This window comes from Nuphar pumila, chromosome 1 (genome assembly GCF_984573655.1).
Source record: "Nuphar pumila chromosome 1, dmNupPumi1.hap1.1, whole genome shotgun sequence".
NCBI classification, from domain to species: domain Eukaryota; kingdom Viridiplantae; phylum Streptophyta; class Magnoliopsida; order Nymphaeales; family Nymphaeaceae; genus Nuphar; species Nuphar pumila.
Genome location: NC_143249.1, coordinates 82423320 through 82437204, shown reverse-complemented (window position 1 = coordinate 82437204; position 13885 = coordinate 82423320).

The following is a 13885-nucleotide window of genomic DNA, read 5'->3' as shown; positions in this document are numbered from 1 at the left end:
TATCAAATTTCTCAGAAATCTAGAGTTTTAGTCCAATCAGGACTCTGTCCCAGAGTCCTAATCCAGTTAGGAGTCTATTCTGAAGTCTGTTTTACTTCCATTTTCAATCTTTTCCGTTTGTTTTCAAAATTTAGGTCATTTTACAGAGTCCAGTTAGTTCAGAACTCTATTTCAGAGTTTCGGTCAAGTTAGGAGTCTAACCCTGACTATATTTTCTGACTTGTTTTACCAATTTCTGATAAATTCTTTCAAAAACTCTTTTATTTGGCTTTTAAAATCAAAAATCTCAGAGTCCTAAGAGTTCAGGACCCTAACCCGGAGTTCCAGTTCGCTTGAGACTCCATTTTTAAAAAATTTTGAATTTCAATTATTGATTTTAACCCCTTTTCAAAGCTGTTTTCAGTGTTTATTTCAAAAATTTCAAAACTCGATGTGGGCCCACTCAGTTGGCACCATATTCAGAGGAGTTCTGACCCAGTTAGAACCCTATGCCATTTCAAAAAATTTAGTTTCAAAGTTTACTTTTGAAAATCTTTTGAAAACTTTCTCAATTTCAAGTTTTAAAATCGTTTTTTTTGAAAAAAACTCAAGTAGGGCCCACTCAGGGTGGCGCCATATTCGAGTAAGTCAGGGCTAGACTAGGATTAGTCAGTGTCTTGGTTAGTGTTAGAGGTTTAGAACAGTCAAAAGTTATTTTAAAAACTCATTTTGAAGTTTGGATTTTAAAACTAGTGTTTTTAAAGGTTTTTAAAGGACTTTAAAAACCCAAATGTGGAAAATGCCAAGTGGCATCACATTTTGGGATTTTTTAGGTTTAGCTAGGGGTTAATTAGGTATTAATTAGGATAATTTAGGTTAGGGGTATATAGGTAATCCTCTACAAAAATCGCCCCCCCCCCCCCCTTAGAGAGTCCAAATTTTTTAAAACACTTGATTTTTAACCTAAAAAAATTTTATAATTAGAGAGAGAGAGGGGGACGATTTTCATTATTCATCTTTGGCAATTCTTGGAGCTTCTCTCTCCTCTCCAGCCCTTCCTCCATTGCTGCATCTCCAAGGTATTTATTTCTTTTAATTTCTTTAGTTTATTTAATGCTTTTATGAATTTAAACACCAATTTAGCCATTGGCACCTACCCTTGCATGGATTAAACCATGGATTCAACCTCAAGAACCATCAAGATCGGTCTAAGAAGATGATCTAACTCTGTTTTTTGTGTTTTACAGGGATTCTAATCCATTAGAATCGATTTTAGCATTGTCTTTTGCATTATTAACCAATAAAACATGTGATTTACCCTTTTAATGGGTTAAATCCATGCTTTTAAAGGTAAAATCAAATTCCAGCCATTGATTCCCTAAGTTTTATTTATTTCTTTGTTTGTTCATGTTTATTACACGTTTTTCAGTATAGAAATAATTTTTATTTTACTGTTTTAGTATTTCTTTTATTGCTTTCATTAGTTAATGCATATTTTATTAGATTTTATTAAATTTCTGTGTGTTTTTAGTTTAGAACAGAAAAGAGCATGCTGTTTCGGATTGAAATATTTACTGTTAATTACTGATTGTTTTATATGTGATACATGGATGTGTAAATGAACTACTGTAAAAAAATAGGATGTTTTGGGATTCGGTAACCCTGTCAGAAAAATCAAACATCAAATCGGGTTTTTAAAACTTTAAAATCATTGTTAAAATCAGAAGGGTAACTTGCACTTGTGTGGGTTTTCTCATCCAATGTCCGATTTGAGATCCGTAAAGTGCTATGGATTCATATTAATGATATCTATTTACTGTAAAATTTTACGAATTTTTTATTTCTGTTTATTATTTTTCCTCTGTCAGAGAATCGGATTTTAAATTTAAAACTCATTAGGGTTTACCAAAACCCTAATCAGACTTGTTTTATTCATAGATCCCAAACCACAGATCCGATTCATGATCCGTAAAAAGTGAGTTTCATTATTTTTCTGTTCACTGTTCACTGTTCACTTATAAAATTTCATAAATTTTTTATTAGGTTTGCTATTTATTTTGTATTTTTAACTTGAAGTATCTGTTTTAACCCTTGTTAGATTTGTTAGATTTTAATTCAGATTGTCGGAAGGGTTTCTCCCTAACCGGAGATGCTTTTCCCAATCTGTAAATTGGGAAATCTCTGTTTTTTTTCATAGTTTGTCTCTATAAAAATTCAGAAATTTTCATGGAGGATTGAATCCTAATTAGGGTCTAATTCTGAAACTGGTTTGTGACCTAGGTTAAAAATATCTTATTTTAGGGTTTTAATGCAAATTTCGGATTAAATTAATGTCAAAAAAATATTTTTATAATTCCAATCCAATATTGGGATTATACCAAGCGCATGTACCAATTTTTACAAATTTTGGAATTCGATTGATGCTTGAATGGCTCAAATTGCAAAACAGGGCACCCGCAGGATCCCGAAACACTGCCAAAATCACAAATTTTGTGATATTCATGGATTTTCGTGCATAATCATGTATTTTTAGGGTTTAGTCATGTTTAGAATCATATTAGGGTAGTTTATGTTTAATTTTATGTGTACTTGATCCATAAAACCAAGTTTTTACCAAAATCTATTTCAGAAAACCCTGATTTCAAGGCCATAGTCTTGCTATCGGGGGCAATTTGGTCATTTGACCTCAATTTCGAAATTCTAAACCCTAATTTTATCATTTTTACTCATGTCATATCATATTTGAGTTAATTTATCATTATTTGCATTTCAAAACTTGCATTTTTACAAAATATCTTTCTAAAAACCTTGATTTCAAGGCCATAGTCTTGCTATCAGGGGTATTTTGGTCATTTTGACCCCAATTTCGAAATTTTAAATTCCATTTTTATATTTATTACATCTTATTTCATATTTTATCAAGTTTATATAAGGGAATCATATGGAAAATGGCTTATGTCTAGCAAAATCCAGTAATTTCTAGATATTACTGGATAAATCTAGTAAAGCTAACATATTTTCACTAACCAGTTTTTCTAGTTTTGCAGGAACATTGAAGACTTTATTTTCCTTTATTTCTTGTATTTAAATTTGATTAGTGATGTAAATTGTAATTAATTTTGGAATAAGAATTTCAATTCCTTCATAGAATAGGATGCATTGCATATAGTTTTAAGCTTTGATATATAACTGCTATATATGTCAATTCATGCATATTTTTACCAATTCACTATGGTCTACACGAATGGCATGTGCACTAGCTCTTATGGAGTTGACAAACTTTGTGGAATTTGTATTTATGGCCATAGTCAGAATACGAATGAGACCCAGATTTGTAATCTTCGTACTAGCCACATTCAGCCTACACTCTTAGGCTAACTTCAAAATGCACTGCATTTCTCAAAAATACAAAAAGAATTTCTCAATTCCTCAAAATCAAGTCTTTCAAGTCCATATTCATTCATTTGCAAGTTCAAATTCCAAATCAGAGAAATCGATTTTCTCAAAAATTTTCTAAGTCTTATTCAAAAATCGATTTTCTCAAAACATTGATTTTCCAATGATATTTCAAGCATTTACTAAGTTCAAAATCCTGATTTTCCCAGTTATATATTCAATTTCAAAGTTTGAATTCAAAGAAATCAAAATTTTCCAAAGTTATTTCACCTTTCTCAAAATCGATTTTCACAAAACCTCTAGACTCTTCAGAAATCGATTTTCATTTTCCTCAGAAATGTTCTTTCTCCATGATTCACGATTTTTCAAGTGACATCTTTTCCAAGAATTCTCCAAATATTTTCCAATATTCAAATCAAACATCATGTTTTCAAATATGCATTTTCAGAAATTCATAGCACATGCCTGATTCTTTGTGCATTTAGGAAATAGAATATGATTTAGACAAGTTGAGCAAAGTTAAGCATATAATTGATCCTTGGTTCAATTACCCCTGGTAAAGGTGCCAGGAACGGTTGAACCTCGTACCAACAGGCGAGTCTCATTCTTTGGAATTATCCTGTATTTTAAAACGGAGGCGAGTTATTTTCAAAATCTTTTTCAAATGTCAGTTTGACTCGCAAAAAGTAAAAATTTTGCGATGATAACAGGTTTGGCGACCGTGATGGGACCTGTCTTCGCCTGATCAATTATGTGCTTAACTTAGTTTAAATTGTCAAAATCGTGTTCCATGGAATGTCAGCTTTTATTTTATGATATCATGTGAACCTAGGAGCCTAGTCTCAAACCTAGCTGACAAGGATCTTATATAGACTAAGTATGGTTTGGTAGGACCATATTGAGGAGGAAATTTTCATGCTCACATAGACTTAGGTCTAATACAACCCTCCTCAATCTAGGTTTGATTGAAAACAATGTTTGCTTCAAATTTTTCAAAAATCTATCTCTTTAGGACTTAGAGCCTTCTGTTTGCTTGCATGTGATCATGTTTTCAAAAAACCACCCCACCTATCTTTACCCAGTGTTCACGTTGTTGGGCTTTCTTCCAGAACCATAGTTCGGGATAAAGCCTCACAACTGGGCCACCTATTTGGGTGAAAACCCCCCTGCCACGTACCAAGGGCCATAGTCCAATGTATATCGGCAGGTGCTCAAGGATGTTGGAAAACTTGAACCTAGAACCGGAGAAATTGATTTTATGCCACGTACATCGAGCCTTGGCTCGAGTATATAGGCATAGCATGATTGGACACAGATGATCTGAACCTTAGAGTTAGGATTAAGGTCCTACAGCTATTTCAAAACTTGTGCATCTAGAGTCAGCTTTTAGGGAATGCTGTATGTGCATACTTGTTTGTGCAGGATGTAATTGAATGTGTTATAGTCATTTCCTTGTTATTTTCCATATTTTCCCAATTTTCCAAAATACTGGATGATTTTTCAGAAATCCCCAATCCATTTCCATATATTGTCCATGCTTTAAACCTTGGACGATTTTTCAAATACTTCATTCTTCATTTTATGAAGTATTCCTTCATATTTCATCAAACCCTGGACAATTTTCCAAATTTCCCTTAATTTCCTTCAAAACTCCAGGTGATTTTTCATCCTTTCTCTCTTCTGGATCTCGAATTTCCTACTTCATTTTATCCTGCCTGCATTTTTTCAAAATCTCTATATTTTCCCAAGTCTTATTCCAATTTTTCGTGTTTTTTAGTCTGATGGCATCCAGTCAGCTTGATTCGGTTTTCCCTGAGGGTCACATCTCCTATGAGGTGTGACAAAGTCTTTCCGAGCATCGAGTCCTCAGCACTGGATCCTTCTTTCCCCGGTGGTACTATTCATGGTTCAAGAACTTCTCTCGTATGTTTCCGGACTACTTGGACGATTGTGGGTTAGAACTGGCGTCTGCAGTGGGAAAGCAGACAGTTAACGGCAATTTGATCCACGCACTGGCGGAGCGGTGGAATCCGAGCACTAGTACCTTCTGGTTCCCATGGGGGGAAATGACTTTATTGATGGACGAATTCTCGGAGATTATGGGATTGCCCGAGCCAGCCGGTCAACCTGGAGATCCATTGGAGAAGCAGTTTTTGATTAATGTCAAGGGTCTGGATCCCCGAGACGCTTTAGCTCGCATGACAGGACGCAAGTCTTGGCCATTGCTAGAAGAAGATGGAAATGAATATGTAAACCTGCTCGAAATCTACAGACAATATGGGGCATTTGTGGAAGTCAGTTTGTTGTCCAGGACAGCTTGAGAGAGAATCCAGCATGCGATGGTCTTATGCACTGTGGAACTTTCTCTCTTTCCCGATGGACGGAATTACATGGATATCAGGATAGTTCAACTTCTGCGAAGGTGGGGAAGTCGACAGACTAGCCGCCTCTCCATAGCCATGGCCGCACTCGCCTTTCTATACCGAGGGTTGACCCGCTTCACACTTGGAGAATCGATTCTAGTCGAAGGGTGCACCTATGCATTGCAATCTTGGTTCCTCCGGCATGTGCCAGCCCGAGCCAGTTCATTCAGATATAATGGTGAAAAGCTCTTTCTAGTTGCACGATACCGGTTCTTGATCGACAACCTTCAGAAGGAAGAAGTCGTATGGGACTACTTTGATTGTCAGGAATCACCTCCCAGATATACTTATGCATATGGCAAGCGATTCAGGCTACTTGGTCCCTTCTTCTGCGCATACTACCATCCAGAGCGGTGTGTCATGCAGTTCTCTCAGAGACAAAAGCGTATAGAGATTCGTCCACTATCAGGGGTCTTGCCAGAGTTCAATCTCACATCAGATCAGTGGTCCGGAGCATACCATTCTGTCAGACATGGCTGGGATTCCTTTGTTACTCTTACTATTTTTCCTGATCCTCGAGTGTCCTCTGATTATCAGGAGTGGTGAAAAATTGTTTGTCCCCCTCCCCTCTGTCAAGTGTATTATTAAAATCATATTTTCAATAAAATTCCTTTAATCTTCATTTTACCTTGGTTTGACGACCTCGCCTAGGTAACAAGGCATATTTTCAGTTGTTTATTTTGCAAAGAATAGCAGCGCAATTGTCGTAACTCCAGCGACGACTCAATCCCTAGTAATGGGATAGTCTTTCAAATTGTCTACCAAAATTCTCAGCAAATATTTTATTCCAACCAAATTTCCTTCAAAAGCCTAACCATCAGTTCTACCTTGCAGAGAGCATCAGTGACATTCAAGAGAACATTTTGTGATACTCGATGGTTCATACAAGGTCCGAAAAGAAAACCTCATCAGTTGAAGGTGTTGCATATTCAATCGCTTCAGAAGAAGAAATGGCCTCACCCCAATCAGCCAAAAGTCAAGGACAACAGGTTGAGGATGACATTGATCCTCAAATGTATGTTATGTTCAAGAAAATGATGACCAAGATGCTGACAGAGCAAGCTGAGGCCAGTGCTGAGCAGATTCAGATCAAGCAGAAAGATAGGGGTCACACAACCAAGAATGTGAAAATCATCAAAAGGCAGAGTCGTCATGAAGAAATGTCTAACGGGTCAGAATCAGCAGATGATACTGACAAGGAATATGAAAATAAGCAAGAATTCAAAAGGTCGACTCAGGGGCAGGGGTCGGCTTACAAATCCAGAAATCAGTCCGTTGATGACCCTACTCAGTCACAACTCAAAGACATGATGAAAATGGTTAAAGACCTGCAGGCCCGCGACAAGGGCAAGAAAGTCTTCACCAGCGAAGACTTCTATGATGGTTTGGATGGGGACGACAATCTGAATAATCTCCCTAGAAAGTTTATCAAGTTTGATGGTTCTGGCGACCCCAAGGCTCATCTCGCCATGTTCTTCGCTGAATGTTCAAGATTCAAGCGAGACAACCGAGCACTTTTCCTTTGTTTCCCTCGCAGTCTGGAGGGAATGACAGCCAAATGGTATTCTGAGCATGTTAATCCGATCGAGTTGAAAGAATTTGACAAGGTGGTAAATATGTTCATTGAGCAATTCCTCTTTAATGCTAAGGCGCTCCCTACTCTCAGTCATCTCTGCGGCCTCAAGCAGAGAGAAAATGAAAAGGCCAGAGATTTTATCCATCGTTGGAGGTCAGCCTGTAATAAGATGAAAGATCCCATATCAGAGGGGCATGCTTTGTCCCTAATATTGAGTAATTTCTCGCAGCCTCTGAAAGGCCTCATCTCCACCGCACCGTCCAGAACCTTTATTGAATTAACAGAGCGAGCCGAATGGCTCGAGTTGAGTATGGAGAATGGTTTCTATGAAGGCTTTACCTTCACCAAGAACAACGGCCAAAACGAGTCGAAGAAGAAGACTCATTTCACTAATTCTGTCAGCAATAATAAATGGAATCATCGCAAGGGGTAGAATAAAGACTTCTGTTATGGGGCAGGAAATTCAAGCAAGAACGATCAGAAAGGGAAGTCGATCCCACAATTCAGCAAGCCACTTCATATAGATCAGGGACCGAAACCCCGAGAAAAAGTAAAACATGAAGGATGGAGCTATGACAGGAAGTTCACCCCATTAGACCAATCACTCGAGACTGTGCTCGAGTACATGTTGACCAAGGAGATGGTCAAATTACCTAGGCTGGTCGATCCTCTCGCTCCTATGGGAAAATTCAAAGACCAATTCTGCAAATTTCACAGAGCAGTGGGACACAATACCGAGAATTGCTTTGTTTTGAAGAATATTGTTCAAGACCTTATTGATAAGAATCTTCTGGTAGAAGGTGCCGAAGATGAAAATATAGAAATTCTAAAAGAGCCATTTCCCCGTCATTCCACAGCAGTCGTCACTGAACAGTCGTTTCAACCACAGGAGCATATCAGGCCATGCTCTAAAAAAGACATACAAGCTCAGCATCAGGTCCTTGTGCTGCAACAGGCTCAGTCCAAAACTCAGAAAATGGACCTTATTTCAGCCTTCGGAAAAATTAAGGTATCTGATAAGCCCACTGGGGTATCCCCTGAGGTAGCCAGAAGAATGCCATAGATCCCCAAGCATTTTGTTAAGTCGGACCCAAAAAAAAGTGAGACACCTGCACCAAAGCCAATTACAGCATTATCCAATATTTCAATTTTAGACTTAGCCCAGGCTTCCGCCAAGCATCAGCAGGTGTTGGATAATCTGTTGCAAAAAATCAAGGTGAAACCAAGCACAACCCTTGAGGACATGGCCCACGTAGTCAATCAGGCCATGACTAATGCTCTGGTTACTTTCTCAGATGAGGATCTCCCTAAGCCTCATGTATTTTACAACAATGCTCTCTATGTTGTGATTCGAACCAGAGGAATGACTGTTCCTCATGTGCTGATAGATGGAGGCAGCAGTCTCAATATATGCCCGGAAATGACTGCCAAAGCTTTGGACATTAAAGAAGAAGAGTATATTCTAGATCCAATCACCATTTATGGGTTCGATAATCATGGCCAAACAGCGAGAGGAAAAATCTTTCTGGATATCTTCATTGACTACTCGGTCCATTCAATCCTCTTTCACGTGGTCAATGTGCCGCCCACCTATAATCTGCTTCTCGGGAGATCGTGGATCCACAACACGAACGCGGTACCATCTACTCTGCATCAATGTATCAAGTGGTCAAAAGGTGGTATGATCACAACAGTCCTGGGCGAAGATCCGGAGCAGAGGTTGGCACAGCCCGTGGTTCCCAGGCCCACTTTTACCACTGATATCCCTAGCATTAGGGGTATTGAAGAGGTCAGCTTTGAAGAAAATTCAGGAATATTGCAAATGATAGAACAGCCCGAGCATACAGTGGCTACGACCCAATGGGAAGGCCCACAGTTCTTCAAGATTGGAGGATGAATTGACTACAGCACACTCAAGGATCATCCTCTATTCTCCCAATTTATGAAGGCCAAAAGGGGATTCGATCTATTAATAAAGCATGGCTATCAGCCTTTTCAAGGCCTAGGCAAAAATGGAGATGGTCGTCTCGAACCAGTGATTCCTCAGCATTGCCCTAAAAGGTCCGGACTAAGCTTTTGTGGCAGAAAATCTCAGAAGGGCACTATTTTCGTCAAGGGAACACATTAGAAGAATTCGTTTTGTCTTTTCTTTTCTACTCTTTTGTCGGGATGATATCCCATTTCATTTTCATCATTGTCATTTTGATCAATTCTATCTTTCAATAAAGTTGCAAGTTTCCTGGATGCCATTTGTCTCTTTACTTCTCATTATCAAATCTTTGCAAAATTGTCATTACTTTGATCTCTTATTTTTCCAATTATCTTCTCAATAAAATCAATTTATTTTATGATGAGCGATTTCCCTGAATCAATTTACTCTCTAAATTTCAGAATGTCTGTCTGATCTATCAAGAAGCTCGTCCTTAATTCAAACACCTGTTCGAAGTCAGCAGTAATTCATCAGGTCAAAATAAGAACAGAATGCAGTCAGACTACAAAGCAGTCAGAAGAGTCCACAGAGTTCGATTCAGTTCTTCAAGAATTACCAGAATTTGCATCAGTTCGATAAGAAGATGAGCCATCATCCTTAGTTTAGGATCCGACTGAGGACATCAATATTGGATCAGAAGATGATCCTAGAATTTTCAAGATTGGCAGCGGTCTGAGTCCGGGAGAGAAAGAAAGGCTCACTAATTTTCTTAAGCAGCATAAAGAAGTATTCACATGGACTTATGAGGATATGCCAAGTTTAGATCCTAAATTAGTGGAACATCGCCTCGTTCTGAAACCTGATGCGAAACCAGTTAAGCAGAAGTTAAGAAAAATGGATCCTCAAATCAAGCAACAGGTCAAGGAAGGACTTGAGGATCTGCTTAAAGCAGGATTCATTCGAGCAATTGATTATCCGGACTGGCTGGCAAATATCGTAGCAGTTCCCAAGAAGAATGGTAAAGTTCGAATCTGTATCGACTTCCGTGATCTCAATAAAGCCACTCTGAAGGATGACTATCCACTCCCAAATATTGATCTCCTAGTTGACAGCACAGCTGGGCATGCTATGTTTTCCTTTATGGACAGATACTCCAGATATAATCAGATCAAGTTGGCCGCTCGTGACCAATCTAAAACATCCTTCACCATGCCATGGGGCACCTTCTGTTATACGGTTATGGCTTTTGGGCTTAAGAATGCTGGAACCACTTATCAGCGTGCTATGGCCGTCATTTTCCATGACCAGATGCATAAAATCATGGATGCATATGTCGATAATATTCTGGTGAAATCCAAAGAAGAGGAAGATCACATCGAAGCTCTCAATCAAGTCTTCAAGTGACTCATTCTTTACAAGCTAAGACTCAATCCACAAAAATGTGTTTTTTGAGTCGAATCCGGCAAGTTGCTAGGCTTCTTGGTCAGCAAGAAGGGGATAGAAATGGATCCCGCTAAGGCCAAGGCTATCATTGGCATGCCACCCCCGACTAATCTCAAAGAATTGTATAGCCTTCAAGGACGCATGCAATCAATTCGGCGATTTATTTCTAACTTGGCTATGAGATGTGAGCCTTTCAATCATTTGCTCAGAAAAGGAGTGAGGTTCGAATGGGGACCAGAGTGTCAACAGTCGTTTGAGCGCATCAAGAAATATCTTCTCAATCCTTCTGTTTTAAAGCTGTCAGAATTGGGGAATCCCCTATTGCTATATATTTCAGTTAATCAAGTGGCTTGCGGTGGATTCTTAGCGCAATACGAAGAAGGCAATCTGATAGAGCATGCCATTTACTATGTGAGCAAGACCTTTATTGATTATGAGAAGAAATACTCTCAGATAGAGAAGACATGTCTAGCTCTGGTATGGATGTGTCAGAAATTGAGACACTATCTGCTGGCATCTGAAGTCAAGATTCTATCCAAATTAAATCCTCTCAAGTATATTCTCGAACAGCCATTTCTCAGCGGACGAATTGCCAAATGGCAAGTCCTATTGATGCAATATGATCTGGAGTATGTCTCCCAACAATCTATCAAAGGCCAAGCAATTGCAGATCAATTGGCAGATTTTCCTCTAGCAGAGGACATTAAAGCCGAAGATGATTTCCCCGATGAGCGGATCTGCAATATTCAACAATCCCCGATTTGGAATTTATTCTTTGACGGTTCCAAGAATATGGCAGGCATAGGAATCAGAATTCTGCTAATCACACCAGAGAAGGAGATGATTCCCTTTTCTCTCAAACTGGATTTTCAGTGCACGCATAATATGGCCAAGTATGAAGCTTTGATACAAGGTCTGAAAATTCTACAGGACTTCAATGTCAAAAGAGTGCATGCTTATGGCGACTCTTTGCTCGTCGTCAATCAAGTCTTAGCTGAATGGCAAGTGAAAGATCATAAATTACTTTCTTACCAGAAGATTGTCTCAGCTCTTGCCAGCAAATTCGAAGAATTCCAACTTTTCCATATCAAGAGAGATTTCAATCAAGTTGTAGACAGTTTAGCCAATCTGGGATCCATCATGTCTTTCAAGAACGGAGAATCTTGTCGCTCATTTGAAATTGGCAGACTTGATCAACCCGCTTTCATCCCAGTAGAGCAGATAAACCAGGCTGAGCAGAAGAAGAAGCCTTGGTATCATGACATCAAAAATTTCATTAAAACTGGCGAATTTTCTCTAGAATTCTCAAAGAAAGAGCAACGAGCAATTCAGCGCATGTCTGTTCAATATTTTATTCTTGCCGATGTCCTCTATCGTCGTGGGTTCAGTTCTGAATATTCCAGATGTTTGGACGAAGAAGAAGCCAAAGAAGTTGTGCAAGAAGCGCATGAAGGCATTTGCGGTGGTCATTTTGGCTACCAGACTCTTGTCAAACAAATCATCCGAGCAAGATATTACTGGAGGACCATGCAATAAGATTGCTATCATTTTGTGAAAAAGTGCGTTCAATGCCAGATGCATGCACCTTCCATTCATGCGCCAGCGACATATTTGCAGTCTGTCGTCTCGCCATGGCCATTTTTCATGTGGGATTTTGATGTCGTAGGCCCCATTACTCCGTCTGCCTCAAATGGTCACAAATACTTTCTTGCCGCAACAGAATATTTTACTAAATGGGTAGAAGCAGTCACTCTACGCACAGTAGAAGGTCGACATGTGGTCTCATTCATCCACAAGAATATCTTATGCCGTTTCGGCATACCGCATGATATTATGTCAGATAATGGTAGTCATTTCAAGAATGAGAGAATGAGGACATTCTGCTTAAAGTTCAGAATCCATTATCATTTTTCCGCTCCTTATTATCCTCAAGGGAATGGTCAAGCAGAGGCCACCAACAAGATTCTGATTCGAATTCTGGAGCGAACTTTGGAAACAGGCCGTGACTGGCATGAGAAGATTCATGACGCATTATTGGGCATACAGAACCACCATTCGAACTCCAACTAATGCTACTCCGTCAGAACTTGTCTACGGAACTGAAGTAGTACTGCCTCTACATGTTCAGAAACCTGCTCTGAAATTTGCATTACTTCTAGAATTACCTCTTGATCAGTATCAGCAACAGCGACTGGTACAACTGGATTTGCTCGATGAAAGAAGGCTCAGAGCAGCAGAGCACGCTCAATCATATCGTCAAAGGATAGCCAGGCAATATGCAAAGTCTGTCATTGAGAGAAAATTTCGAGTCAACGATCTAGTGCTCAGATCAACGGCTTATCTCAAGCATCGCCCAGGTGGCAAGTGGTCACCAAACTGGGAAGGTCCCTACGTTGTCAAAGAGGCATTACCTCGCAATTCATATCGGCTCATCAATGCCGATGGAGTAGAATTACCCGATCCCATCAATGCTCGACATTTGAAAAAATTCTATACTTAAATCATGTCCTATTCTTTGTAATTCCTCAAATTATCTTCAATAATGATCAAATTCTCCTCTCCTAGTTATATTGGGGCATTTTGAAATTTTGTCTTTATCTACCCTGTATGCAGGCAGGATAAACAAATCTCTCATTATTGCACGTATGTGTATTCATTTATACCATTTTCGCATTTGCATACATCTGTATTCATTTGTATCGATTTTCATTGACATGAATTTGCATCAAGTTCAATACCCATTCAGGATAAGGGATAATCCTGAGACCCCGACGATTATTCTCGTCACAATTCTCCAAATACTTTGAGAGCGTCAGTGTCTTTCAAAAATTCAAGTCTTAATTCAAAAACAAGGTATATTTTCAAGATCCAGTGCTCGTACTGGCAGTTTTCAAAATCCAGTGCTCGAACCGGTACACTTTCAAAACTCAGTGCTCGAACTGGTACGTTTTCAAAATCCAATGCCTATATTGGTACATTTTCAAACCCGGTATACATACCGATATTCTTTTAAGATTGAGCACTCGTGTTAGTGTCTCACTGGTTGGTCGTGTCAGTCGACCTCTTGGGATCAGCCTTCGTGCTGATCACTCATCAAAATTCCAATTTTCAATTTCCAATCTTCAAATTTCAAATTTC